This window comes from Anabrus simplex, chromosome 1 (assembly GCF_040414725.1).
Source record: "Anabrus simplex isolate iqAnaSimp1 chromosome 1, ASM4041472v1, whole genome shotgun sequence".
Taxonomy (NCBI): Eukaryota; Metazoa; Arthropoda; class Insecta; order Orthoptera; family Tettigoniidae; genus Anabrus; species Anabrus simplex.
The window spans coordinates 755,892,183-755,917,218 of record NC_090265.1 but is presented as its reverse complement, the minus strand read 5'-3'; the positions used below and the strand labels follow the sequence as shown (position 1 = coordinate 755,917,218).

The 25,036-nt window shown below is 39.0% G+C and overlaps 1 protein-coding gene and 1 long non-coding RNA gene across 2 annotated transcripts in view; both read right to left on the bottom strand.

Annotated features, from left to right (window-relative positions):
- The window catches only part of LOC136857496 (HCLS1-associated protein X-1), a 330,999-nt gene that overhangs the window by 296,816 nt on the left and 9,147 nt on the right, over positions 1-25,036 (bottom strand). The window lies entirely within an intron of this gene.
- Positions 20,927-23,542, bottom strand: LOC136857497 (uncharacterized). The gene is made up of 4 exons (XR_010858543.2): positions 23,442-23,542; positions 23,253-23,304; positions 23,060-23,155; positions 20,927-22,951 (listed from the first exon to the last, which is right to left on the bottom strand). It is a non-coding gene; the product is annotated as an uncharacterized lncRNA (long non-coding RNA).

Below are 25,036 nucleotides of genomic sequence, written 5' to 3'. Positions count from 1 at the left end.
CTATATGCACTCATTTATTGCTTCACAACACATTTACAAATTTTATGACTCTACATCTTATTCACTGATGAATTTTATAACCATAGGATGTACAAAAAGTTGAGAAGGATTTTCACACCATCGCAGAAAATTGGTCACAACGCAAAATTCTGCCACAAGAAATAACCCTTCGGCTCCAATGAAATGTGCAACATGAGTTAGGCACTGAAATTTATGGGAGCTAACGTTCATCGGGTGTGGAATGGAACAAAGCATTTATCGTGCAGTGGCACATTGCAACATACACAAACCTTGTCGTCTTCTTCTTGCAATGTCCGCATCTTCTCCGAGTTGCAATCGGTGTAATGAAATGATTTCCTGAATGGAACCTGACTTCAGTGCTCACTCTGCCTCCTAGGAGTTTGCTGCTTTGAGGACCTCTGCATATGGGCATTGAACCTGATGATTTAGAAAGATACACTAGCGCTATCTTCCTTCGTACATACAGCAGAGATACATTACCTTCTTCATTGGCGGTTTGGTATGCTCTCCAAGTATTTACTACTGAAATATCCAACATTTGGGTAAAACGAGGCCACCACCACTTTGTGGAGCGAATTCTTGTTTGTAAACATCCAAACGCATCAAAGAAAAATTTTTCAAATACATCAGCAACAGACTTTCCATGTAAACAATCAATAATATGACCAAATTCTATTGGTGAGCAGCTTTCTATAGAGTATTCTGGTTGACATATTTCCCACCTGGGTGTAGCTACACTTTGAGTATGTTCTGTTTGATCCGTGGGCTTACAGTTGGATGTCATCTCAGTTAAACGGCATGTTTTCTGCCTTTTAGACTGCTTTTTTGCTGCAGAAGGCGGTGGTAGATCATCTAACTGTATTTCCGTTTCCTTTGTATTCGCATCGATACGAAATACTTCTAGTGTCCCTGCTACATCACGTATTTCAGTGTTCAAAAGTTCATTCTCTACCACATCCTCCTCATCAGTTTCGTCAGGATCAGGTGGTAAAATTATTACTCCGATATCATCCACTTCCTGAGAATCATTTTCCAGCTCTTCAAGATAGCTTCTTATCTCTGAAACTGTCAGGCGTGTAGTATATGACATTGTATTTGCCTAGAACACAAGAAGTAACGCGAAGTGTTGTACTATAAAAGCAAGAATACATTTATTGAATAAATATTCTCTATGCTAATATAATGTACTAAAATTAGAGAAATGCAGCACTGTAGGTGATGAAGCATTCAACAATGAACCAATGTAAGTGCTACTCCTTTATGCCAATGTCCCAAAAATGGGACGGCGTGAAGAAACACATGTGATTCTTACCTATATAATAATAACGGGCAGCTCATGCACCATTTGCACTCTGGAAACTTATAACTATAGCGCTGATACCGGAATGAGCTTCAGAAATTCACTTTGAGGAAATATGCTCAGCTTCAAAGATCAGTTGCAGAACCTAACAAGAACACATGTAGATAAAACACTCGTGGTGGAAGAGTGTGAAACTAAACATAATGCTTTGTTTTCTAGTGCAACATCAAACAGTTTGACCAACAGGACAGAAAAAATACCCCTAACTTTGTAAGAAGTGTTTAAAAAATAGTAACATACTTGCATCCCATAAATGGGACATTGGCTGATAATGGGTTAATGAATAGGTGGCCACAGTAAATTTTATTCTTGAAAGAATTTTACTTACTGTTATCTTCAATACAGAACAAAATGAGATTAGGAATCTATTTCTTTCTTGCTTTGACCTTTGGTTTTCCTTGGCTTGACTCTCTGGAATTGCTTATTTTAAAAAATGGAGGCTATGTGTATTCGCCCCGTTTCCTTAACTTACTGATGATACTTTCATGATTCAAATATGTTCTATCTGAGCAGTCACCTATTTCTGGTGTTGCATATTATTTTATCTCCTGCAACGTCTCAAGGCAATGTTATCTTAACGTTACTATTACCTGATGTTTTGACTTCAGAATATTTTATTATTGATAGGTTTATCATAGCTATCTTGTGCTTTATGATTTATTAGTATTTATCTCTTGTTGGCTGGTTCTAGCCAGATTTTCGTCTTGTTTATTTTTGTATGAGTCGTTTTATTTCCCTTGTGATTATGGGAGTTATCGAAGGTATATATCCTGTTATTTTGATGTGTGTGTGTGTGTCCTGGGACCATACTTTATATATCTGTGTGGTGGCGATATTTTCTCGTGCAAGAGGTCTGATTTTAATGTGTTATTGTGGTGATTCAATTAGTCTTTGGCTATGGATTGATGATGATTGGTGAAAGACCTCTCATAGCGTGCCTTGCATTATGCAGTGTTGTCCCTGAAACCTTTTTAATGGGCACACTACCCTGCCGATTTTACAGACCGCCTGGCAAACATAACCTAGATACATGCTAGTTACATAATTTTAATACATATTTGAGTCATTGGTGCTCCAAATTAAAATGTAAATATTGTAAAAATGTTTATTTAATAATCTTCATTACTGGCACCAAAATGCATCACCGGGCGAGTTAGCCGTGCGATTAGGGCCGCACAGCTGTGAGCTTGCATCCGGGAGATAGTGGGTTCAAACCCTACCGTTGGCAGCAATGAAGATGGCTTTCCGTGGTTTCCGATTTTCACACCAGGCAAATTCTGGGGCTAAACCTCAATTAAAGCCATGGCCGTTTCCTTCACACTCCTGGCCATCCCATCGTCACCATAAGATCTATCTGTGTCGGTGTGACATAAAACAAACAGAAATAAAAAAAGAATTGCATCAATTACATCGGAGGTTAAATGTTTAGCTTGACTATCACATAGTGTTGTGTGCGAGCGGTTTATGGATTAGCATGGAATCATATACGAGCACTCGATTCCACATGATGTTACAAATCCGTATGGCATCCAGCAGCAACAAAGTGATAAGCCCCGGAATTACAAGATTATGAATGAGCAGAAGAACTCTAGTTCAAATTACTCTTATGCCTTGTTCGTTATAACACAATTTTGCAGTTCAAGTTTACCTGTCTGATATTACTGTTAATGCCCTGAGTAGGATAAACCGAGATTTTATCATATTCCCCGCCCTGTTACTCATTCCTGCCACCCGGCTGATTAGGAGATCACTGATTAATGTTCGCTTTTTGAATATTATGAATATTTGCTTGATTTTACTCATCGTGGTGACCGACTTGGTATGTTTTGTCACCATACTGCCGTTTCGGTCATTGAATTTGATATTTTTGGTCAGTGGAGTGAGGGTGTATATCACTATCTGATTCACTTTGGTTTGTGCACCTTTTGCTTTACTACGTTTGGCACATTTCGCAATTTGAATTTTGCTTTATTCCCGTGTATATTTCCCTTTTTGTCCTTTTGAGGTAGCTATGGCAACAAGTAAATTTACGAGTGATCAATTTCCAAGTCAATTTATCCTTTTTTGCTTACGAGTTATAACCCTCTGCCCCTGTCTCGTCAGCGGCTTTATTTTCTCTCTTTTTTTTTGGTCCTTGAGGTTTCCTTGGAAATTCTTAAAAAAAGGATTCTACTGTGTTTGTGGTGAAAGTAAAAAAGGAAATTTTTATCTTTTGACTATAAGTTACATCAGTAGAAAAGAAAAGGTCCACATTTAATTGGTCCAAACCTATCAAATATTCTTCATAAACAGAATACCATGGGCCTAAAATATCATGTAATGTATTACATAAAACTATTAGACGAGAATGGTTGTTTGGTCTTGGCTATGTCGAACCTTGGGAGAAGATGATGTTAGTAATGTCCTACAATATTATTGTCTTTAATATTTTTCTTATGAGAGTCATAAACACATTTTCATTCTATGATTATGAATAAAACATTCATTTTATTTTAATTTTTGTTTATGTTATCGATGTAATTGCCTCATTTGCTTGTTCTCTTTGGCATGAGGCTCAGCTTCAGCTCCAGACTATTTCTGTCTGATCCGGTTGGATCCACTGGGTAACATGTATTTTTTCCTTTTTATTCTATTTTTTTGGATAAACTATTCTTAGGCTTCCACTGCATGGTGATTTCTGCTTATGATTGAGTTTATCTCCATGCTCTCTCACTACAGGAACAAGGGGGATTGGTACAGCTATTGTCTGTCAAGATGGATGCCTTCTAGCTAGGAAGGACGATGAAAAGCAACTACGTTGTTTTACATTTTCTCTTCTGATATGCTGCGTAGTGTGTGTGTGTGTGTGTGTGTGTGTGTGTGTGTGTGTGTGTGTGTGTGTGTGTGTGTGTGTGTGTGTGTGTGTGTGTGTGTGCATATTTTGTATTTATGGCTGTCTAGGTGACTCTAAACGGAATGCTTCTATAAGACCATTAAGGTGAATTACTTGGATAGTACATCGCAGCATGGTACGTGATCTACTGCCTTGTAAAGGCTTCAATTCAATAAAGCATATTCTCATAAAGGAACTGTGCGTTCTTCAAGGAGTAACTAAAATCAAAGATGTCGCCATTCTTCAACTGAATAATTAATATTCTGGGAGCCATCTCCTGCACCTTAATTAACTCAATTCAGTAGAAAGTGAAGAATTTATCCATGAAAACTATTTTTGGAACTGTTCAGTACGTTGGCTTCCTGAATACACGGATTGAAACAAATTTAACACGAAGAAGGAGAAGAAGAAGAATAATAATTCAGTCAGCAGTATGTAAACATTGCTGGTTACAAGGATAATGGCCAGATAGAGGAGGTGACTAATGCTAAAGAAATATTAAAATTTACATATGATGACAATGTAATTTACAATATGGTACAAAAGTACAAAACTAGAAAATCAGCTGGATTGATAAGATTTCTAAGGATATACTAAAGACAATGGGTTGGGATACAGTATCTGAAGTACTTATCTGATTATTGTTTGCATGAAGCAGCTATACTAAAGAATGGAGAGTTGCTATAGTAGCCCCTGTTTATAAAAGAAGGTTTCCAGCAAGATAAAGCAGGAAAGATCTTCATTGGGGTAATCACATAAATGGGATTGTAAATAAAGGGTACAGATCTCCGCACATGGTTATGAGGGTGTTTCGGGTTGTAGTAAGGATGTAAAGGAGAGGTCATATAACTCTCTGGTAAGACCCCAACTAGAGTATGGTTCCAGTGTATAGGAAAAATGAACTGGAAAAATCTAAAGAAAAGCAGCACGATTTGTTCTGGGTGATTTACGACAAAAGAGCAGAGCTACAAAAATGTTGCAAAGTTTGGGCTGGGAAAACATGGGAGAAAGAAGGCGAGCTGCTCGACTAAGTGGTATGTAAGAAAGAACTTCATAAATTGTACTAGGTGGTATGTTCTGAGCTGTCAGCGGAGAGATGGCGTGGAATGACATTAGTAGACAAATAAATTTGAGTAGTGTCTTTAAAAGTAGGAAAGATCACAATATGAAGATAAAGTTGGAATTCAAGAGGACAAGTTGGGGCAAATATTTGTTTATATGAAGGGGAGTTAGGGATTGGAATAACTTACCAAGGGAGATGTTCAATAAATTTCCAATTTCTTTGAAATCATTTAAGTAAAGGCTAGGAAACAATAGATAGGGAATCTGCCACCTGGGCGACGGCCCTAAATGCAGATCAGTATTGATTGATTGATTGATTGATTGATTGATTGATTGATTGATTGATTGATTGACTGATTGAAGAAGAAGATTTATAACAAAAAATGCTTGTCCTGGAACAGTAAGATTAGTCATTACTTAACAGTGAACAAACCTGAAGCTCTTCATGCTTCAGAAATGCTCAACTTGCATCATCAAAATTTAATGGAACAATATTAGACATTAAAGAAAGAAAAATCACGAGAAAAATCTCAGGGGGCAAAAGAAAAATGGAATACATTGCCCCAAACCCAACTCGGAAATATATTTAAGAATATCTAAACTTACTGATACAATGAGACTGCGACAAATTCAATTTTGATAAACCTCCTGCACTTAATAAATAGGACATAAAGAATCTGTCTTGTCAATACTAATCAATGTTTCAAGAAGGTATATAATTCCCTTCTTCAGGGAAAGACTTACTTATCGAATATACAAATTTCCGCAAATCAAACGTACGATATCAAAATGGTATAAGCAAGTACAGAAAGACCTCACTGAACTAAGATCACCAAATCTGCAGGATAAAAATGCAATTGGGACATCGGTCACACAAGGAAATTTGAGAAAAATGAGAAGAAACGAACACGATGTACCTGGCTGGAGGAACAGAAATTACAACAATGGATGAAAATGAACTATTGGGTAAAGAGGAAAGCTCAACAAATGTTGATTAAGCATGGTCGTATGTGACCCATTGATGCAGAATATATCATTATAATAATGTCTTTGTATCATAACATGTTTAAACCTGGGTTTATGATCAAAGTATTTGTAAACCTGTGTAGTGAACATAAGGCATCCTATGGTCCTTTACAAATAACAATTTCAACAGAATCTTTGTATGAACAATAATTTGCCATGCCAAGCATTTGTATGTAATTGTTTAGGAGCTGTGGCAAGTGCAAAAATCATTCCTTGAGCAGATTTTAAATTTAACAATTCAATCGAACACAGAAATATGTAGGGTGTATGTTGGGTCATCAGCCCAGAGGCTGGTTGGATCCTCAAATAGCATCACCAAAGGCTATGCAGTTATAGGGAAACCACAAAAACCAATGGCAGTACCAAAATGAGGCGTAATAGGCAAGATGAGGAGTGAAGTTGTTTGCCATTGCTTTCCTCACTGGGCCAGACAGTGCTATTGTAGCACAACTAACCCTATGAGCAACACCTTTCATGACACTCAGACACACTGGTTGTGCTCTGAATGTCATTAATCAGCACCACCCACACCCCAGCAGCTTCCATATTGTCACAGCCATGGATGAGACTGGGACTTCAGTGGAAGCTACACTTTGCTCTGGCCTGTGCCAAGAGATGGATGCAAAAGTACTGTAACCATCAAGAAATGTTATTTATTTCTAGTCGTTTTACGTTGCACCGACACAGATAGGTCTTATGGCGACGATGGGACAGGAAAGGCCTAGGAATGAGAAGGAAGCGGCCGTGACCTTAAGGTACAGCCCCAGCATTTGCCTGGTGTGAAAATGGGAAATCATGGAAAACCATTTTCAGGGCTGCCGACAGTGGGGTTCAAACCCACTATCTCCCGGATGCGAGTTCACAGCTGCACGTCCAACTCACCCGGTAGGGTGTATGTTATCTTCATTTCTGGCATAAGTACCGGTATTCATTTTGAGCATTGTTATTATTATGTCACGTCTTGAGACCATTGATGTCATTGTTTTCCCTATGATGTAATACGTCACTGTGATTATGAACTTCTTACTGTTATACTGCTGTGGTGGTTGTCGTGTGGAACATGGTCTCAGCTCAGTAATGCCTTTCTTTTACTTAGTTATTTTTCTGCGAATTTCACAGTATTTAACTATTTTAACTTGAGTTTATGTTAATTTGTGCCACGATATATGTTTTATGGATTTCCTGTTTATCAGTTGCCTTCACATTTTAAGATTATTTAATTTTACCCTGTTTGTGATGGTGGTTTTTTTTTTTAATTTACCATTGGCTTGGATTATTAGTTTTAAATACACTTCTCTGTTCGCCTGTTAATATTCAAGGGTACCCTTCCCTTTTTCAGGGTTTTTTTTTCTTTTTTTTTTTTTTTGTTAGTGGCTTTACGTCACACCGTCACAGATGGGACGGAAAGGCCTAGGAATGGGAAGGAAGCGGCCGCATGCATGGTGTGAAAATGGGAAACCACGAAAAACCATCTTCAGGGCTGCCGACAGTGGGATTCGAACCCACGATCTCCCGGATGAAAGCTCACAGCCGTGCGCCCCTAACCGCACGGCCAACTCGCCCAGTTTTCAAGGTTACAAATTAAATGGTACACCTGTTTCTTAAATACACACTATTATGATGTTCAGTAATCAAGTAAGTATACATTAGTAACTATGTGTAATTCATTCTCAAAAGTATAATGCTAAATAAATAAACAATTAAAACAATAGATTTATATTCAGGGTTTTCTTAATTCAAGGTGGTTTCTTGTAGTTTAATTTATAATATTGTTTTCTTATCTGCCCACCATTTATTATTTAGTTATTAAATTCTTCTTGAATTTTAAAATAATGACATGTTCTGTAACTTTGTTATCTGTGCTTGGTCCTTATGACCTTGCTTCTGCCTGTATTCCCACGCTTCTTTGTTTTATATGTTGTGACTTCTCTCACCTTGATATCATCGCATACTGGGAGTGACGCAAAATTCACTGGTAGTTTTAGTGACCGACACTGTGGTTGCTTGCTGTGGTTCTAATTATTGGAGTGTTCGTTTGTGAGACCTGTGAAGAATCTCTTTGAAAGAATGTTTTTATTTTATTATTTACATTTTATGGCCTTCATTGAACCACTCTAGCCAACTTTATACAAAGAAGTTTTCAGTTTCCTGTCAGCCCAGTACTTCTTTATTCTCTCTGATCTTATCCTTCTTTCTTCATCGGAAATCACCCTTCCTATTGTCCGTTTGTTGATTCTGGTTTGCTTGTCTGCGAGTTTCCTGATTTTGTTGGTTGTTTCTGTTTCTTAGGTCTTCCACTGTAATTTGTAGTTCATCCATATCTTCCTTGATATCTGTAATCCACTTAATGTTGCACTTACTATTCTATAATTTTTTTATTATTCTCCTGATGATCCTGCTCTTTGGTGTCCTGATTAGATGCCCAAAAAATGAAAAGAATTTACTGTACAGTGTAAAATATTATTGTAGAATATTTTATTTGTATTTCCTTTATCTACCTAACCTGTATGGTGTAAAATATTATTGTAGAATATTTTATTTGTATTCCCTTTATCTACCTAAGTAATTACTAGATTGTAAATTATTATTATGTGATAATTTGTAATGTTCTAGAAACTTTGTGATGCAGACTTTTCGAACTGGGTGTGTTGGCCCCTGTCAATTCTAGAAGCATGTCTTTACTAATTCTGAAAGATGGAAAGTTTGCGATTAGTGTCTGCCAATGTTCTAGAATATTGTGAAAACATCGCGAAGAATTTTGATTGGTGGATCTGGATGACGATAGGAAACCTCCTGCGCTCTGATTGGTCACTCGGAAATCACACCGGGGCCAGCCTTGCCTTTTAAGAGAGTGAGGCGAGATTTAGTGGTCTTTCGTTCTCTCGTCAATCCAGCGATCAGACGCATGTCGGCGAATCCTCGCTCCCGAGATGGGCTACCTTGGGGTGAGCACTGTTGGTTTCAGTTCCACCTTAATTTTACATTTAATGTTCGCTTGCATTTTCACATAGGAGTTTGCCCTACTCACCCAGACTCGCCACTCAATTTCTCAGATGCCTTACCAAGCATGTTAACTTTCATTTAAATATTGTATTTGTATCCTGTGTTTCCTCTTACCCTCAAAATTGTATTGTAGAAGTTGCAGTATATTGAGATGTCTTTAGTTAACCTCTTGGCCCACATTTGTATTTTGGAAATAGTGTAAGTGGATTGGTGGGATAAGTGGATATTGTTCCGAATTTCTTTGTAATGTTTATTTTGGAAATCATATCTTGAATCAAGGGATCACCGTTGATGTTTTTGGAAACCCGCAATCTTCGTGTCCCAATGGCCCTGGTAGGTTTCCCAGACCCGCTCCACATTCCTTTATTATAGTCGTCACGTTGCCCAACCTGATGTTTGTTTGTATTGGCACAGTTCATCTGATGTTTTATTGTGTGTTAAGGTTTTAAAGTGCCGTGTAATTTGATTTTTTCCCCTTTTCTTAACTGTGTATTGTGTAACCACTGGAAACCGGTTACATATTGGTAGCCGAGCAAGTGATTGATTGCGGACGAAAGAAAAGTGAACGGTGATCGCACCTAACCTAAAAAAAGCTTAAGGTCTGAAATTCGTATATCACCTTAAAATTTAGTTTCTACCTGTCAGGATGGCTTGTGCTGTTCTTAATCCTTTCCATTTGAGAAAGAATTAATTTACGAACTTCATATCCGCAAACTGAATTCCTGAGTTGTGAGTCTTTGGCCGTGATTAGAGGTAAATTGATAGAAATTAAGGCCATTCTTGCGTCTTTCAGTGCTTCTGAGCCCTCGTAAAGCCAATCAGTGCTGGTTAAGGCACACTTATTACATTACCTGGACAGAATTAGGGATCTGTTGTCTCTTAAATTGCCGGCAAAGGAGCGGCAGGAGTGTGAATACTTATTAGTACAGTTTTCAAGAATATTGGACAAAATCACAGGCTTGATTGAAGGGAATGAGTTGCCTAACACTAGTTTTGAGGTTCAAGTGTCTACCCCTTCTGAATCGTGTGAAAGTGTTAACTCTGGTTCTGCACCTGTAGCTTCTCATGCATGCACTGTGGTCACTAGTGCTAGTATTATTCAGGAGTCAGATGTGAGTAATGCTCACCTGGGACCTTCTGCTTTGTGGACAAGTGATTCATGTAATGTATCTTCTTCGCATGTCGGCATCTCTACTAATTTCCCTGTGGCAACTGGTGATTCTACCACCTACCTCACCCGTTGACTTCTGTGTTTAAGGGAGTCTCTAAATTTTCGGCTAAATCAGTCGACAAGGTTATTTCTTTCCTTCGGTTTTTAATCGAGTTTAAGGATCTGGCAATTGTGTACAATCTCAGAACGATCACGTGTTTCAAATCCTATATCTGCATGTATCTGGAGATCTTTCTGAGCATATCGTTCGAGCCATTTCGGAAAGATGGACTGTAGATCAGTTTCACACATATGCTTGAATTTTTCATTCCTTCTTGCGCCTTGTCTTCATTAGGCAAGGGGCCATGGCCTTAATTAAGGTACTATTTCAGAGTGCAGCATTTGAACGAGTCGTTATCTGAATATATTCAGGACTTTAAGCTCCATGCTAGGATTTTTATGATCCACTATTCTGGGTCTCAAATGGTTGCCAGCATTATTGAAGGTCTTGCCCCAAACTACAGGTCATATCTCGCTCTTTCACTGTGACCAACAACTTTTGCTCAGTTGGAAACTGTCACTGTTTCTGCACAAGGTGTTCGATATGCCGACCAGCTACGCATTGCATTAGGATGAGCATGTCTTCCCCTCAGGATACTAAAACCTCCCCTTCACCTGCTTCAAGCCGCGTAAATCTTGTGCATGTTTTAATTGTGGCTCCATTGATCATTTCCAGTGGAACTGTCCTAAAGTTGTGGCCTTAAGCAATACAAAACCCGCATGGGTAGAGCCTCTTCCACCAATACTGTGGGTCAAATAGGCACTTCTCTAGGCAGTGCCCATGTAATACTTCAGGTTCTGGACCTCCAGGCAATAGTAATTCTAGATGACTAACCACCATTTCAGATTTCTTTTTCTTTTTTTTTTTTGCTACTGGCTTTACGTCGCACTGACACAAATAGGTCTTATGGCGACCATGGGACAGGAAAGGGCTAGGACTGGGAAGGAAAGGGCCGTGGCCTAATTAAGGTGCAGCCCCAGCATTTGCCTGCTGTGAAAATGGGAAACCATGAAAAACCATCTTCAGGGCTGCCGACAGTGGGGTTCGAACCCACTATCTCCCGAATACTGGATACCTGCCGCACTTAAGCGACTGCAGCTATCGAGCTCAGTATTTCTGATGGTAAACCCCAAGGTGTGGCTTCTTGTTTTGTCTGTCATAGCTGTACATTGAAGGATGTTTTACCTAATTCTGAGGCTGATGATTGGTCCTGGTCTGAGACTAGTGTCAATTTTCTGCAATCTTGTGGGATTTCTTCCATTCCTTCTTGTAAATTACCCTACTTATGTTTAGAGGTAAATAGTGAACCTGTCTCTGTGCATTGATAGATTCTGGAAGTAGTATCACATTGATGAGTGAGAACTGGTATGATTTGATGAAAACTGTTTGCAAGTTACCTACATTAGAACCCGTGTCCTTAAACTACCATACTGCTAATTCCAACTCGTTGAACATTTTAGGATCCCTAGATGTCAAGATAAGAGTCCGTAATTTCACATGGAAAATGCCAGTACTAGTAGCAAAAGATTTATCTTATCAGTTCATTTTGGGTGCAAATTTTATCGCCAAAACTGGCATGATTTTGGACCTACAGTTCAACAGATTCTGTTTTAAATTTTCTGCAAGAACCTTTCAGCTGTGTGATCACTCCCCTATTCTGCCTTGTCACGTCAATGCTTTTCCTGAAGATAGGGGCGAACCCAAAGCCTTTGATTTTAATCATTTATCCGATGATCAGGCCAACCAACTTAGGAAACTATGCAATAAGTTTTCTGATGTCTGTACTGACAAGTTAGGAGTCACCAATATTTTAGAGTGCAAAACTGAAGTCGGATAACATACCTGTTCGCTCACCTCTGTATCGGCTGTCGCCTCCCAAAATGAAAGCTCTTAAGGCTATTATTGACCAAATGCTCGCAGACGGAGTGATACGCCCTTCTAAGTCAGCTTATTCTTCCATGTTTCTTGTTCCTAAACCGCAAGGTGGTTATCGTCCCGTAGTTGACCATCAGATGTTGAACCGTAAAGTGGTCCTCCAATCTGTTCCCCTTCCTGATTTACACTCTTCTCTTGGTTTGCTAATGCCAAAATTGTTACCACCTTTGATTTAAATCAGGCATATTACCGGATACCTCTTGCCGAGGAATCCAAGCACCTCACTGCTTTTGCTACTGATTGAAACCTCTATGAATTTGAAAGGGTTCCATTCGGGCGGTCGACGGGTGCTGCTGTCCTTACTGGGTTACTGGATAATGTTATGTCACACATTAAATTCAAGTTTGTGTATAATTACCTTGACGGTTTGGTAATTTTCAGTGAAACCTTTGAGGAACACCTTGTCTATCTCACCCAAGTCCTTGAAAGACTGCATGAAGCAGGTCTAACCCTTAAGGCTAGCAAGGTTTCCTTCGCACAACCCCAAATGTCCTTCTTAGGCCATACTGTATTGGGGAAGGGTGTCTCTATTGATCAGTCTCGCACTGCCGCCATCCAAAATTAGCCACGCCGAAAGACGTCAAGGCTTTAGCCAGATTTACTGGCATGGTTAATATTTTTCGTAAATTCATTCCCAATTTTGCCAAACGGGCAGCTCCATTAAATGCCTTGAGAAGAAAGGATGCCAAATTTGTGTGGGGTGATGCCCAACCCGAAGCCTTTTGCGACTTGAAATCCGCTTTAAGTAACGCTCCTGTACTGGCTATGCCAGACTTTTCTAAACGCTTCATCTTCCACACTGATGTAACGCTCCTGTACTGGCTACTATGCCAGACTTTTCTAAAAGCTTCATCCTTCAGACTGATGCCTCTTCTACAGGCATATCTGGTGTTCTCCTTCAGGAATTTGAAGAGGGTTGTCGTCCCATTTGTTATGCTTCTCGTGCTCTGAATCCTGCTGAATGAAACTATTCCATTTATGAGTTGAAAGCCTTAGCTGTTGTCTTCTCTTTAGAACAGTTCAGAATGCACCTGGAACATCTGCCTTTCAATCTTGAAAATGATGATCAGGCGTTGAGTAAGGTACTGGCCAAGCCAAGAAGGACCGGTCGTCTTGCGCATTGGGCAGTATACATCTCAGCCTTCCAATTTGAAGCTCGTCACATTCGTGACACTGAAAACGTCGTGGCTGATGGCCTCAGTAGGATGTTCTATCCAAGCAGCTCTGATCCTTAATCAGAGCCTGCAGAACAAGTATCGGCCTTTGTGAATGTATTTCTCACTGACTCTCCCTTCCTTTTTAAAAATATAACTAAACATCAGGAGGACGACGCTGAATTAAAGCTATTATTGACAGGATTTAGTCCAGTGAACATGTTAAGCATTATGTCCTTAACCCTTTTCCTCACAGGCTATTTTCACCAGTCAAGCCCAAAACACTCAGACCATTTTTCATGATTACGCATGTTAAAATGTAAAAAATTGCCGTGTAAAGAAATCCTCAGATGCAAAATTGAAAAAAAAATAGTACACTATTCAATATAGTTTTAGGAAAAAAATATCCCAAAATTATTCATGGCATATTTTACTACAAAAAAAATTGTAAATTAGAAAATATATTACAAAAAATAAAAATCGGTTTTCAAATACTAAAAAAGTAATCTGTTCTTTAGTGATGTTGTTCAGTCATACTCTAACAAAGAGCGTTTAATTCTGTATAATATATCTTTTTTTTTTTGGTATTCTTATTTAGTCATGACTTATAGCACCTGACGTAAAGAACTGTACACGTACCTTCTGGAGTCAGCATTTATTTTTTGGAAAACATTCTCCTATCATCACTACCTGTAAAATCCGAATCACTCTTCTTCTTCTTCATCTACAGCGTTTTACACACTTGTGGGGTCACGGGTGCGAAATGTGTCACCCATGTGGATTTGGTTCTTTTATGACCAGATGCCCTTGCTAACGCCAACCCTACATGGAGGGATGTAATCACTATCGCGTTTCTGTGGTGGTTTGTAGTGTAGTGTGCTGTCTGAATATGAAGAGGAAAGTGTTGGGACAAACATAAACAGCCAGTCACCAGGTCAAAAGAATTAATCAAAGGTGATTAAAATCCCCGACCTGGCCGTGAATCAAATCCGGGCCCTCGAAACCGAATGACCATTCAGCCAATGAGTCGGACTAAAATGTTAAACTAAACTTCACTTATGAAAACCGATAAATGTTGAATATAAACAAAATATAATAAACAATAAACTACTATTAAAATGGAAACAATAAAACAAAGGAAAACGCGTATTTTAAAGCTTGAAGGAGACTGTGCTCCCAAGCAGCACACTTCAACTCACCATGCAGTAAACATACGCGGTTTGATAACTTTATTTGTTCCAAACAGATAAGCTCAGTGTGTCTATCTCTCGAGAAAAGTGTAAACTAAATCCAAAAGCTTACTATTGCTGTCTTTTCCTGACATCATGGAGTCCATTAAGGTACTAATACAGTCATCTGAACACAGAACCGTCAGATCGGCACGGTGAGTGTTTTAAGCAATACCACACAGTTTCACCAGTGTATAAAGGCGGGTACTCACTAGGATGCTGCAACATGCAACGCAACAGTTGCTGCAACCTTGTATAATGTGAACGTTCGTCAAACCTCAATGCGAACACCAGTAGTTCCACAGCGTTCGTTGTGACATGCAACAATGTTGTTCAGTATACTCCTCATAAATGCTGTGTATATTCTGCTGCATTACCTAATCGAGGACTATAAACATCCCCATCGTTGGTGGCAAGGTGACTCTTACAAAGGTAAAGCTAATTCCAATTTGCTTCTGGATTTGAAATCGCAAGAGATAAGTGTAAGAATTTCACTTATATATCACCGACCGATTTCGAGTATTTATTAAATTTGGTTGAACCGAAAATAAACAAGGGACACGAAATTTAGAAAAGCTATATCTGTTCAAGATAAATTGGCACTTACTTTGAGATTTTTAGCCACCGGTGACAGTTTCACCAGCTTGCAGTATATCTCCTCAGAATATCCAAGCAAGTCATAAGGTTTTTTTTTTTTGCTTTACGTCGCACCGACACAGATAGGTCTTATGGCGACGATGGGACAGGAAAGGGCTAGGACTGGGAAGGAAGCGGCCGTGGCCTTAATTGAGGTACAGCCCCTAGCATTTTCCTGGTGTGAAAATGAAAAACCATGCAAAATCATCTTCAGGGCTGCCGACAGTGGGGTTCGAACCCACTATCTCCCGGATGCAAGTATACAGCTGCGCACCCCTAACTGCATGGCCAACTCACCCGGTAGTCATAAGTAAATTTGTACCACAAGTGTGTCAAGAAATCATCAGCGAATTAAAAGATCACATCACATAGAGGTAAGGTTCATTTAATTTTACTTCATCAAACTTTTTTTTTTTGTATGAGACTTCATTGATATTGAAATCATTTGGCACTTCACTGAAGGGTCCCATAATAATGTAGAATTGCGATATAATTCTATTAATTTAGACAGGATTCCTCAGTCCACTCCATGACCTCTGCATGTCCCGCCTACGAAATGTGCCTGGAACACGTCAACGAACACACTGCACGCCGCTTTGTGTTGGCCGGAATACCGACAACCAGATGGATCACAGCGCGCCTCACTGCGAACGGTTGCAGCAACGAAGCTCAAGGCGTACTCATTAGTAAAATATGGTTGCAGCAACCGTTGCATTGCATGTTGCAGCCTCCTAGTGAGTACCCGCCTTAAGAGTTAAGAATGGTGCCTTGTGTTGTCATGCTCGCGGTCGCAGAGACCCCAAAATTGTCGTCCCAGCTAACATAGTTTCAGCTCTCTTAAAGTATTTTCATGAAACTCCAGTGGGGGGTCATCTTGGCGTTTTCAAAACTAGAGAGAAAATTCATAAACACTTCATTTTAAATCCATGGATAGCGAAATCCGTACCCTTATTAAATCTTGTAAAACTTGCAACATCAGTAAACCCGCTCCTAATACTCGGCTAGGTCTGTTTTCTTCCGAGCAAGCTTCTCGTCCAATGGAGAGATTGTTCATCGACTACACTAGACCTTTCGAGATCATGGACTGTCCATCGTTTCATACTTGTGTGTGTTGACGCATTTTTGTGTTTTATGTCGCTGTTCCCAACTCGTATGGCTAATACCAACACCACCATCACGTGCTTGAAACAGATCTTTGCTTTATTTGGACCCTGTCAATTTTTGGTAAGTGATAATGCAACAGCTTTTACCTCTGACCTGCTCCGGAATTTCTGTTTTGATCTAGCCGTTGTTCATGCAACCACTATCCCGTATTACCCGAGGCCAAATTATGCTGAAAGAGTGAATCGTAATCTTCGATCTGCTCTCATCGCTTATCACTCTGCTGACCACTCTAAGTGGGATTCATCACTAAACTGGTTGTTGTTTGCCTTTTAACACTCCCTTCTATGAAAGTCACAAGCAAACTACTGCTTCGTTAACGTTGGCCTTTACCCCAAATTTTCCACTGTCAAATCTGTGGTCAATTAATGATCATCTGCCTGTTGACGCCAGCCCAGAAAAGATCCGAGCTAATTGGCACCGTGCGTGAAAAAACTTGAAAGTTTATTACACTAAAGTTCAGCGTAATTACAACCACCATGTTATCAGTAAGTTGGCGCCCAGATTTCGAGGTCCCTGCACCATCTTAAAGTTCCTTACCCCAGAGTCATTACTGGTGAGTGATCCCGAAAGGAAAAGGATCAGCAGAGTTCACCTATCTCAGATAAAGGTACCTTAAGTTGCATAGGGAGGGGTAAATTCCGTTTTTCAGGACCATGTAGATTTGGTTGCAAGGTATTTTATATTTTAGATGCTGGCCAGCACGTATTAGTTATATCTGTTCCCTAATTCATACGTGATTAGAGTAATTTAGTAATAGAAATTGTAATTGTGTGTAATTACGTTAGGTATCCTCTAGCATTTATCTACCTTAGTGTAATGGGTTTGTATAAGTTAGGTAGGTTTTAGTTTAGGGTCACTGATTGGAATTTATTCGCATAACATTTTGGGCTCCAGGTAAACTCCTGTAGTTCTATTTTCTTTCACCCCACATTAATCTTCTCTAAAATGTATGGATAGTGGATAGTGCTTGCCCCAGGGCTAGGTGCCCTAATGTCCCCAGTGTGGAAGGGGGTCTCCACATGAAATTCGTTGAGCCACCAGTTGGGTAACTCTATGCTAGTCAGTAAATTAAAGAGAACACAAACCCTCCTTTGAAAACAGTTTTGTCTCCAAGATCTAGTCCGGCAGGGTAGCTTGCCTCGAGTATAACCCTGTCTGCTGCATGTTGGTTTATGTTGCCGTGGCTGCAGTGACCAACTTTGTCTGATGGCAACCTAACGTGCCAAGTTGAGAGGCACACTGTATGACTTGGGCGCTACCATCCGGCACCGCAATCCAGTGGCAATGTGTCCCAATGGAGGCAGTCTGGCTGGACTGCATTTCACCCCTCTGCCCATTAACGGTTGGTTCAAGATAGAGCTGGGCTGCGCTGCAAACTTACCTAGCGACCTGGTTTGGACTGAACTTGAATGGAGGCTGTTGGCAAACGGCCGTGTCGGCAGCCACGTCAAGTCAAGTTGCACAACTTTGATCCTATGATTAGTGTGAAAACTGATGCAAGATCTAATTATTCCAAAACTTTGCTATGAAGGAAGCAGTGGACGCCTTCTTACAAGAAAGTGAATGGGCTCTGAATTACTGACATTTGGTAGAAGGAATGAGTATACATCCTTTTCTGTGGACAGAGTTAAAATGGTCAAAGCAATTTTGGAATGTTGGCAAATGCATTTTTGAACTGTAGTATGCTTATCACTTTTTGACATTTATATGTATTTATATGTAACCCGGTAAAGTACCACAAGTTACTGAATGGACTTCTGGTGTAGTGAAAGTTTTTTTTTTTATTTATTGGAAATTCAACTTGAAGAAAATTATGTTTGTCAGCAAGATGTTTTTTCACGTCAACTGTTCTAAGAATTCTATAGGAGCACAATTACTTACTCAATTATTATATTTATCTATATACTTACTTTCCCGCAACCAAGGAAAATAACTGGATCGTCAAGCTATTCTCCATTTTACTTTGGCGTTTGAAACCACAGTGCCTGATATTGAATGTGTCGCGCTGATTACCAGGAGCTGGCAAGTTGCTTCAATGAATCTGCTCGTCTTCAACTCCTACACGAATATGGACCTTCGTATGTGTTCGATTGTGATGTGACTTTATGCCTGACAGTGTTTAAATAACTGGCTTTGAACAGTTCTCCGCTATTCGTAATCATTGTGGGACTTTGCCTAGCACTGCGTGTGCCTTGCTGCCGCTAAGAGAATTGCGCACTGTTTTTCTTTTGAATGACTTGTATTTTACTTCTTCTAAGTTTTACAGTGTCTACCCCCGTTCATTTCCTTTTCATATTGCCTCTTCTACTGATCCTATGCATTGTTTTCCATTTCTTAATCGGCTGATGATGACCTGGACTAGGGTCGAAACCGGTACCATTTCTAATTATTATTAAACGTGAATGTAATTCACGACATTTCTTATTCTTTGGTATTGAATAGGTGGAATCTCCTTATCAATTATTTCAATTTTAATTGTAGTAAGATGACTGTCGAACTTCCGAGAACTATCAGTGCACTATATACGTGAAAACAGTTTGTGAATGCCATTATGTTATACAAATCTGTGCTATGGTGTGCAAGTTTCCAGGTGTGATCAACGAACCCCCCCCCTCCCCCACAGTAATCTTATGGCAATTGTCAAGCATAGCTTGATTTTCGGGGGGGAGGAAGGATGAGACCTGTGAAGAATTTCTTTGTAAGAATGTTTACTGTATGGTGTAAAATATTATTGTAGAATATTTTATTTGTATTCCCTTTATTATTATTATGGTTAAGTGATATTTTTAACGTTCCAGAACTTTGTGATGCGGACTTTTGAAACGGTGTGTTGGCCCCTGTCGATTCTAGAAGCATATCTTTATTGATTCTGGAAGACGGAAAGTTCACGATTAGTGTCTGCCCATGTTCTGGAATATTGTGAAAACATGACTCGATAAAGAGTTTTGATTGGTGGATATGGGTGGTGATAAGAAAGCTCCTGTGCTCCAACTGATCACTCAGTAATCACACTGGGGCCAGCCTTGCGTTTTAGGAGAGTGAGGCGAGATTTCGTGGTCTTTCATTCTCTCGTCAGTCCAGCGATCAGACGCATGTCGGCGAATCCTCGCTCCCAAGATGGGCTACCTTGGGGTAAGCACTGTTGGTTTCAGTTCCGCCTTAATTTTACATTTAATGTTCGCTTGCACTTTCACATAGGAGTTTGCCCTACTCGCCCAGACTCGCCACTCAATTTCTCAGATGCCTTACCAAGCACGTTAACTTTCATTTAACTATTGTATTTGTACCCTGTGTTTCCTCTTACCCTCAAAATTGTATTGTAGAAGTTGCAGTATATTGAGATGTCTTTAGTTAACCTCTTGGCCTACATTTGTATTTTGGAAATAGTGTAAGTGGATTGGTGGGATAAGTGGATTTTGTTCCGAATTTCTTTGTTTATTTTGGAAATAATATCTTGAATCAAGGGATCACCGTTGATTTTTGGGAAACCCACAACCTTCGTATCCCAATGGCCCTGGTAGGTTTCCCAGACCCGCTCCACATTCCTTTATTATAGTCGTCACGTTGCCCAACCTGATGTTTGTTTGTATTGGCGCAGTTCATCTGATGTTTTATTGTGTGTTAAGGTTTTAAAGTGCCGTGTAATTTGACACTGTTTATCGTGTAACCACTGGAAACTGGTTACAGTTTGTTATGCTAGACTAGGAAACAGGCAAGTGAATGAACTTTCTATGAAGTAGGATAGGAGACAAGAATGGATAAGATGAGAATATGGTATGGAAACATGAAGAGAATGACACAGGAAAGGATACCCACGTGTTGCACGAAATGGAGATAAAAGGAAAACGACCAAGAGACAGGTGGATTAAACGAGTGGAAAAGTGTGTACAGAGAAGAGAAGAGGAGTGGGCAACAGTGAAAAGTGAGAAGTGGTGAGAAGACAAGAGGAGATTAAGAGACTTATGTTCCAAAAGCTGGAAACTGCACATCCTCCCTTAAGAATCAATACAGCGTAACTGACAAAACTCAAAATTTACAGGAGACAAAAAAAAAAAGTTTATTTCCAAAATAATACGAAATAACAGAATATTTTTTTATATATTAAGATGTAAACACATCACTGGATAGTGCTATTAATTTTTTTTTTAATCCATAGCGTCAGTTAGTGGTATTGGATAAGTTAAATTTTCATAAAGCAGTGAGTTACGTGTTATGGGATTCCATAATAAAATTTATAAAATCTAATTGTTTAAATGATTTTTATTCCAATTTTTTACCATTAAATTTAAAATATAACCTTAAAGTACAAAAGTCCAACATCCTTGATTTTATAGTAACCAAATTGGTCCACATCAACTATGATCATCAATCACAATTAATACCTTGTATTCATTCTTACGAGTGTGGAATGTTGTCGTAATAGAAGTGACAGTCTCTAGGAATTAGGCCTACATTTTTTAGTTGCTGATGAGTATACCATTTTGTATTCTTGATCTTTAAGCGCTCTTGGTAGTTTTGGAAGCTCTTGTTCACTTACTGGTCTAGGTCTCCTTGGCATCTTCACAAAATCCCATTTGTGGAAAATAACTTGTGTCGGATCGTACTTAATAACTATGATCCGCAACAGCTGGTCCATACTCTTTTCGTCCGGTACGAATGGAATCGTAAAACTATGGATCTTTTACGGCATAATTGGTGAAGAATGAGCCGTCGAGATAAACTGCATTGTATGGTTGGGGTTTTCCTCGTGCTTCTTACGACACTGACGCATATTAGCTGGGAAGTGTGATTTCACGGTCCTTTATCTTAGATTTAATTGCACTATGGACTGAGTCACATTCCATTTGGGTGCGACCCTTTTCTAGGAATTTCTGCAAAATCACAACCCCAGTTTTCTTCGCTAGCTTTAACGAAGTGTCAGAGATCACTAAGTTCTGATTTTGGTAAGTGCATCCGTCGGAACACAAGATGATAGGAACTAGTGACTTTTCCAGCCGCTTGCTTATTGTATTGATTATGCAAGAGGCATAGACTGAAGCCACCAGCTCAGCTTGACTTTCATCGAATCAATAACGTTACATCATGGGTTCCTAAGTTATGTACTGTAAGCTTTGTTTTGTAATATAATGTGCTAGCCTTCAGAAATGGAGCCGGGGCCGATGACCTTCGATGTTAGGCCCCTTTAAACAATAATCATCATCATCAAGAAATGGAGCTACCTTTACTGCCTGACGGTCCACGGTGAATACTGCACATGCTTCAGCTTCTGCATCCTTTTTGTCCTTCATTTTCTCATTTCTGGCTTTGTCCTTCATAGTGATATGTTTTAAATAATCATACTCATTCATATTGCCAGCTCTGTAGCTAACACAGGTCAAATTCATCTTTTCTTGGCCTGAACAATCCTATGTTCCAAGTCAGAGAGAATGGTATCGAAGGTGTACCTATTGACAGTCTCATTATTCGTTCCTTTGCAACTCTCTTTGTATAGTTCATACAGATGACTTACTGACTGAATTACAGGGTCCATATATACTTTTGATGACTCCTGCAGTAGAGAAGACGGTAATTTCGACAATTTTTCCAAAAATTCATGTACTCCACTCTTCTTGCTATGATTGCCTAATGGATGGTTTTTCTCAGCACGAGGAATGGTTCCACTCTCCGAAGCTTGCCCTTTCGAGTACCTAACAGTCCACTCAATTCTGAATGTGTTTAAAAACATTCTTTTTTTTTTTTGCAAAGTTGTTTCTTCTTGAAATTGATATGAATGTAATAGACCAACGTACCACTGCATCTTGATTCTCCTGCACATGGTTATTTTTTGGGGATGAAATCTACGAGCCCAGTAACGTACAGTTTACGCTGATCCCAACACATGGTCTCCGAAGACTTTTTTAAATACCACTTTTCTTTCTTCATCTTTAATGTTGTTGCACTCCCTCAATTTCGACTTTTCACGCATATTTGAAGTGCAAGTAGGTCCCTGCTTCCTTTCGTTTCTCTTGACATCTTGTATGACTTTCCCTTCCTTTTGTCCTTCTGTAACCTAGGTATGGTTTGCCTTCCATTCTTAGTTTCTTATTTTTATGTTGTTTCCATGCATGATTTCTTCTTCCTTTTTCCTGATTCACTTAAAATTCCCAAATAATTCTTATCTCGATCACAAATTTCTTCTTCACCTTCTGGTGCACTGAATAGCTCAGCCAATGTTTCAGGGGTGTAATCAGAATCATTTTCTTTGGATTCTTTGTTAGTAGGAGGAAGGATAGGTGGACCTAAAAACCAAAATAATATACATCTAGAACATTCTGAGTAATATTTGAAGTAATAGCATGCAATTAGATGACCTTATACTGAAAATTAGTGCAATGCAACGTGCATACTTTCACTGTCTCTAGAGGTGCCTGAAGACCTAGGTGAAGATTTATCATTTGGCTGGAATTTCGGAGCACCATTTTCACAGCTTCCATCACCAATACCTACCAAAATAAGCAATAAAGCAAAATGTAAGAAAATTAGAACGTTTTATGGCATACGATCATAAACTTAATTTAGAATCTGTGAAATAACACATACTGACTTATGCTGATCATATGATTTGGAATTTGAATCTGCAGAGTAGTGGGATCTGGAATGGAATGAATATTTAGTCTCCATTATAATATAATATAAAGCAATTCATTTACATAACGAACAGACCTACTAATGAATTAAATCTTCCAGGACTACATTATGTAATATTTAATGTGCTGAAAACAAACTTACTTGATTTTGCATTTCTTCTTAGCTGTGCGTTGGTGTTATGATTATCTGTGGAAGATAAGATTGAGTATGAGTGAGAACTACCAAACGACACACCCCTACAACAGCAACTATCCCTCTGCCCCTTCCCCTCATAGCAGGCGGTGTGAGCCCAATACGAACACGAAGCAGTACACAGAGAGCTCTCATACCAAACGCAACTGAAGCACACCACCAACAATAGTAAGTACATATTTAAATAAGCACACACAATCCTTAGACATTCCGCCAATATAAAATATCACTCACAGCGCACAGCTACAGATGGGAAAGGAGCTACCTTGGGTCTAATGCCACTCAAATTTTATAAATGTCACAGGACAAAATGATTTGATTTTAACATAAAACAACAAGATTCAACACACAGCAGAGCTGTACATATATATTTTTATCCCACTTGTATCTACACGCCTGGAACTTTTTAAATTTCAAAAAGCGTTCTATTCTATGCACATATATGAAGACAAAAATCTTTTATATAAATAATAGGATAATTTTACAAGCAAATCATATTATTTCAGCTCAAAAGCATCAACCAAATACACAACTATGACAAAAGACTCAAATACAGAAATCAACCAATGAACTGAGCAATACGCAAGATCCGAACGTTTATGTGCAAGAAGCGTTCTTATACATGGTTTTTTTTAGTCACACATACTTACAAGTTAACTTTAAGTTAAGTTAGTGTTGTACAAACCAATTTTAAGTTTAAAGAATGTTATTATAGACATATACTTACAGTGTCACACATATCAGTTCCCGATTTGACATGTCCCACTTGGACATATTTAAACATTTGTTATCATATGGCATTCCCCAGACAAAGTAATATCAATCGTTGCTTGATGTACTATATGTAAATGCATTGTTCAGTTGAGAATGACCCAAGACTGGGGGTCGAAACCCGGTACTGTAGTATAATAATTATAATAAACAAGTATTGATAAGGTGAAATTCATTTCCTATTTATAATTGTGGAATTCGTCAATACGGATGTGAAGATTATACATTACGATACCACACTTGTAGCCAGTAGTGTACAGGAGCTTGTCGAGATAATGGATCGTGTACAACAGGAAAGTCACAATCTTGGCTTGGGAATTAACTGGAGCAAGACAAAACTAATGATTTTCAACAAAGGTGCAGTTCAGCTGCCACAGCACCTGAAGAGTCTTCAAAGAGTCTGTCAGTTTCCTTATCTTGGTTCAATAATCGAGGATACAAGTAGCTGCAAAAAATAAATCAAATGCCGCATCATTCTAGGACGTACACCTATGGCAAAATTAAAGATGATATGGCATGATATCTATGAAGACGAAGAAATGATTCGTCCATTCGTTTGTGTTCTCGATCTTCCTGTATGGATGCGAAACTTGGACCATAAAAGCTAAAGACAGGAACCGAATCAATGCCTTTGAAATGTGGTGTTGGAGAAGGATGTTGCGAATACCATGGACAGCCAAGCGAACAAATGATTCTCTAATCTCGGAAATTGGAATACAAGAAAGTCTATGCCAAGTTGTGTACCAGAAAATCCTGCAATTATCTTGTCACAT